A 6,170-nucleotide genomic window follows, 5' to 3' on the forward strand; every position below is an offset into this window, starting at 1 on the left:
TAATATTTCCTGAAATTAAGTTACCAAGAATTCGAGATTTGTGCAAAAACAGATACGTTACCATTTTTCAAATTGCTTTCAGAGACCAGACAAAAATAATTAGCATGGATATACACGATTTAGAAATTTATTATCATTCTTTCAGCAATATAGTTCCAGTATATACTACAAAATATTATGCATTAATATGCATTTTAATAAAATCTACGTCTATGAACAGCTTGTGAACTGAAGCTGATGAAAATGTTACTTATTAATCAGACTTGTTTAATCCAAACACATGATGAACTTATAAAAGTATTTTATGCCAATAAAAATACTGATGTTCCATACTCATCTATTGACACAATGAAGCTCGGATTTACTTAACAGAATAAATTTATTCCGCTAAATGGAAACGAATATTAAATCATAGTAACGTATCTGTTTCACCGTTCTACTATGAACAAAATTATGAAAAGCCCTGAACACGTACATAGATATTCATAAAGTTTTTTAAACAACTGACCAATAAATAATATGTCTGAACCAGTACTTTCAACATTAAACAGAACACACAATATCATTAACAGTTTTTTTTTAGGTTTTATTGTTTTATGTGTAGCTTAAAATAGTCAAATAACATTGTGACTTAAAGAAACAGGTTGAACTTAACAAGAACATTTAAATAAAGACACTCATCTATTAGAATAATTATGTAACAGCTAGATTAATGTGAGTGTTTCATAGTGTGAATTGACATTCTGTATTTCGTTTGTCTTTTTGGTTCACCTGCTGTTCAATTGTCTTTATTTTTTCTATATACTTTTTTTTTATATACTGGTACAATCTCGACCCTTGATTTTGTCATACTTGGTGATATGAGTAAGCCTACATGTATATGCTTATCTACATTTAACAAAATTATATCAGAAACAATGGTACGGCTTAAAGAAAACCAACTTAGTAATAATCAATCCATATATATGTGCACCTCCGAGATTTTGAGCTATATCCAATTAGTCCATCCCTACCATAGACAGAAAATCTTGATACGACCCTGACTAAAATTTAGAAACTAACGGACATTCATTTAAAAATACTTTAATGTTTGTTTTTTTCATTAAGTTACAGTGTAGTTATATATTGCCTAATCATATATTACTTATTTAAACCAAAGTTTTGTTGAAGATTTAGTTATATTTATTAAACAGTGCTCAAATCTCTTTCTAAACAGATACGTTACTATGATAAACAGATACGTTACCAGAAGTTATACAGCCCTCTTCATTTTATTTTTAATACAAATTTTGCAAACCAAAAAGATATCAACATATATTTATTCCAGAAAATAAAACAGTAAATTTTGATATGTTTCTTTCCTGTTTTTCAACATTTTATTTTCTAGAAAACTCAACTCATCCTTGAATTTCAAATTCCTGATTCACATTTTCAGTTTTCCAATAAAATCGAGATCAAAGCATCATTTATCGGCTACACGTACGTTATGCTGTGATTTTTTACATGAAACCATTTCAAAACTGAGCAAAATCGTCAATTAAGATTCAAACAATAAATATTGGTAACGTATCTGTTGGTAACGTATCTGTTGGTCAAAAAACTAAAATATATCAAATATACACATATGTTTGCCAAATATATTAAAATATTAAGTTTTGTAAAGCATATATTTGAATTGGGAATGCATAAATGTGATCCTACTTTTAAGTGCTGGTAATAGTAAATGATTCTCAGTGGGATATCATGGTAACGTATCTGTTTAAAAAGCAGGCAACATATCCTAAGGGTGATTATACAGTATTCAAGTAGGAATACTGGAACCACCCAAGTTGAAAAAGGCCAAATAGAAGAAACTAAAAGTACCAATCACTTCTCCGTCGTCTGTCTGTCTGTCACAAAACTTCTCCAAGCTACTCCTCATAAACTACTGGTGCAATGTCATCCAAACTTTACAGGAATGATCAGTACTAAGTCTAGTTGTCCATATTGTCAGCATTTTCCGGTTCAATGATTTTGTCAGAGTTATGGCCCTTTAATAATTTTTATTTTTAAAGTTTGTCCGCACTACTTCTCTTATACCACTAATGCAATTTCAATGAAACTTTACAGGATTGATCTGTAGCTCAAGTCCTTGCGCATATTTCACGGGTTTTTTGGTTGAATGATTTTTGGCCGAGTTATGGCCCTTTGATAAAAAGGTGTTTTTTCTGTGTGTTGCCAGATACACAAAAGCTTGTCCGGACTACTCCTCATAAACTACTGGTGCAATTTTATCCAAACTTTACAGGAATGATCAGTACCAAGTCTAGTTGTGCACTATCCGTCTGTCTGTCCGTCTGTCACAAAACTTGTCCCAACATGAAATTGGCCATCATGAGGCGACACATATGTGATCACTGATCGCTCTTGTTTTGTAATGAAATATTAGACGTTTGTTACGGTATATATAATTCATGTTCATCTTGGAAACTCACTTAATCATTATTTTACTCCAGAAATCATTTAATTTAGTTTAAAGGTTGTATAAAGTGACATATTTTGGTCTGATACGGTAGTTTTTAAGGTATGTAAACGGAAAATAAATGAAAACACGCACATCCTATCATTTCTTGTATTTACTCCTCGATTAATTTTACCTGTTCAGCGGTTTACATTTTTATATTTATTTCAATTTTAACAACATAATTATATACAGTAAGCATATACAAACACACTGATAGATTTCCTGGATTGGAAAACAAGTTAAATGTAGCTTGTGTAAATTCCTAATAGGCAAGTTGCATGTTATTGTTATGAAATCTATTAATAGTAACAAATTGCTGATAAGATATACAGGTAACTTTCGGGTGGTTGGCAAAAAATATGGTGGCTAATAAAATGCAAAATATAGTAATTTTGTATTTACAATAACAAGCTTATTTTTTATGAAACAGCTTAGTATTTTATATCATTAGAAAGGTCATTTTACTCATATTTTAAAAATTATAAAATAAATTTACAAAACGCTTTCATTTTTTCTTGTGTGCACACAAAATATATATGCACATATTTAGTTAGAATAATACAGAAAAGAGTAAATCAAAATTAATTATTGAATTGAACAAATTTCTTTATTGTTTTATTGGAAGACGAGTTTAAATTTGGCTTCAGACCCCCAACCTTTCACACAATTAATGTGGCTGGTTACACAGACATATTCTATTAATCCTATGTTGGTTATCATCAGAACCACTTTTAGGTATTATATCTCTAGTTATCACAATTTTTGTGTGTTTGTGAAACCAAGGCCGGTCAACAAAGATTTTACAGTTTCTAAAGTTTATAAGTAAATCATGGATTTCATACGGTTTTTTTCATTTTAAGTATCCATTATCTTTTAATTTTTATTTGTAATATTTCATTTGTGATTCTTTAATATTAAAGTCATTTACTTCTTGCTCTTCTTCCTCTTCTTGTTCCTCTTCTTGTTCCTCTTCCTCTTCTTCTTCCTCTTCTTCTTCCAGTTCTGTACAAAACCCGCTCTGGCGCATTAACGTACAGGGTGTGTACATGAACAAAGTGTTGTGCGGCAAATTAGTGCAAGTTTAAAAAAGAACAGGTTAAAAATAAAATCAACTCCGGCATAAAAATGTTACAGAGAAAAATGTTAATAAATCGTATCATTAAGATATTTTATTTTTTAAGGTGTTTTTTTTTTACAAATATTTGATATTTTATTTGGAACATTTTGACAAATATTTAGACAACAGATCATGGCTTTAAAACATTATTTTCCAAAATATATACCTTTTTCACAAGATTTAAAAGAACATCATATGCTGTTAGAATTTTCATTTTTGCTCTTTTATTTAATTTTCACTTTTTTTTTGAAGAAGAAGAATGCCATAATTTGTGAATATCTATCTCTGAATACTGCCAACCCCTCTTACGAGTGTTAAAGGCAGGAATTTAGTGCACGTCAGATTGTTAGTAAAAGGTGAAAAGAAAAGCTAAAAAAGAAAAGTCCAAACATTGACATGCTTGGAAGGTGAGACTGAAAATGTATTCTAGTCATTGTTAAAATGTTAATAGTGAAACAAGATGATAAGAGATAAAATAGCTTAAAAACACTGGGAGTAAGACTAGTACTGCAAACCCACCACTGCCTGTTTGAACTGACTCAAGTTGGGCAGGGTGGCAATGTTACTAGGAAGTTTATTCCAAAGTATAATGCTATGAGGGAAGAAAGAGTACTTAATTAGGGTAGTCGGAGGATACCTGTATTTGGCGTAGGGATAAGGGGTGCAAATGTCTGGTTAATCTATGTGGGGTTTGAACATATGTTGGGAGATTAATTGCAACTAGGTTATGGTATATTTTATAAAACATTATCAGTCTACAGTCAAATCTGCGATGTTCAAGGGATCGCCAGCCCAGTTCCTCCTGCATGGCTGTGACACTAGAGTGAGGGGAGTAATCCATTTTAACCCATCTTATTGCACGTCTCTAGATCATCTCAACTTTGTCAATATTGGTTTTAGTGTAAGGAGACCAAATAGTTGAGGCATACTCAACCGGTGGCCGGACCAGGGACTTGTATGCTAGTTCTTTCACTTTCTCATTTTTAGTAATAACATTTCTTTTAATAAAGCCAAGGGATCTGTTTGCATTGGAAGATATTCGAGATATATGTGTATTAAATTTAAGGTCAGCAGATAGATCTAGTCCGAGATATTTAGCATTTGTAACAGACTCATGGAGCATATATTTGTGTTTAATTATGGTTTTATTTTTGTGATATGGATGACTTGGCATTTTGAAGGGTTAAACTCCATGTCCCACTGCTTCTCCCACAGAACCATATTGTCGAGATCATGTAGGAGAGTTCTTGGGAGGAATTGAAGGTTAGGTATGCAGTGTCGTCTGCAAATAATCTGACTTGGGATTTAAGGACAGAAGATGGTAGCTTGTTGATATATAGAAGGAAACAAAGGGGCCCTAGGACAGAGCCTTGGGGCACCCCAGAGGTAACTGGAACTTCAGATGAGCAGTCACTATCCACAAATACTGTCTGTCTACGGCCAATAAGGAAGGACACTGCTAACTATCACATCGCAACTTGAAAACTTGAAGCTAATTACGTCGTAAAATCCATGACATCATGTACCTACTCGTATTTAGCCACTAATATAAACTGTCCGCTGTCATGCCCTTTTATTGTTGTTTACATGTTGTTATTTTGTTTTAGAATGTGTATTGCCTTCCATTTGGGGATTACGTATAAGTCAGCCGTTTATTTCCATGGACATAATTATAAAGTTGCACGAGTGGATGGCTTATTCCAATTTCTTCTTCTAAATGCATATTTAATCTTGTGTAACAGAACTTTTAAACTACATTAAAAGATTACAATCTTTTCAGATAAATCACACAACAAATCACTATTTCTATATATCAATATATTATATATTGGGTAGGACCGTGATATTACCATGCATAATCACTCCCAGGTAAAAAATTGATACTGAGAAATGTTTAAATTGTAGCAAGAAGGGTTTCCAGACAATAATTGTAACATGTAATTGAAAGGAACTGGTACAGTTCAAAGATATAAAAAATTAATAATACGGTACCCTAACATACTTAGGCAGTGTTTGGGACTTAACTTTGATCACAGTAGTCTTACAAACTTTAAATGATTTACCAAAGTCATGTCACGAATTTACTCTAGTTGAGCATGGACAGGCACATGATTTAGTTGTTATTGATCTTTGTTTTAAACATGATATTTGAGAATTAGTCATTTTGATAATAAAATGGGGAAATAGATATTTATTTTTAGCATATTTTAAAAATTACGACTGGTTTACTGGTTTACGCTTGCTTAAAAAATCCGCCTATTTTTGGTCCAAATTCCTTGCTTTTTAAAGACAAATCTCCCTATCTGGGTGACTGGAAATATGGCATCATCTTTGACAAAAAAGTAATCAGTGTGGAAGTCTTTCAGATGTTGATGTAGTACATTGGTCATTGGGTATTAAATGGTATCCCTGTAATCTGCCAGTATTTGGATTTGTTCTTCTGAATGTTGCAAGCGATTTAGGTGAAATGCAAGTTTGTGGTATTATATAAATCAAAACAAAGTTTGTTTCTGCTTTTTGCACTGTGCGGACAGAGAAACTCTTTCCACG

Source organism: Ruditapes philippinarum, unplaced genomic scaffold (genome assembly GCF_026571515.1).
Source record: "Ruditapes philippinarum isolate M1 unplaced genomic scaffold, ASM2657151v2 ctg3681_1_1_1_1, whole genome shotgun sequence".
NCBI lineage: Eukaryota > Metazoa > Mollusca > Bivalvia > Venerida > Veneridae > Ruditapes > Ruditapes philippinarum.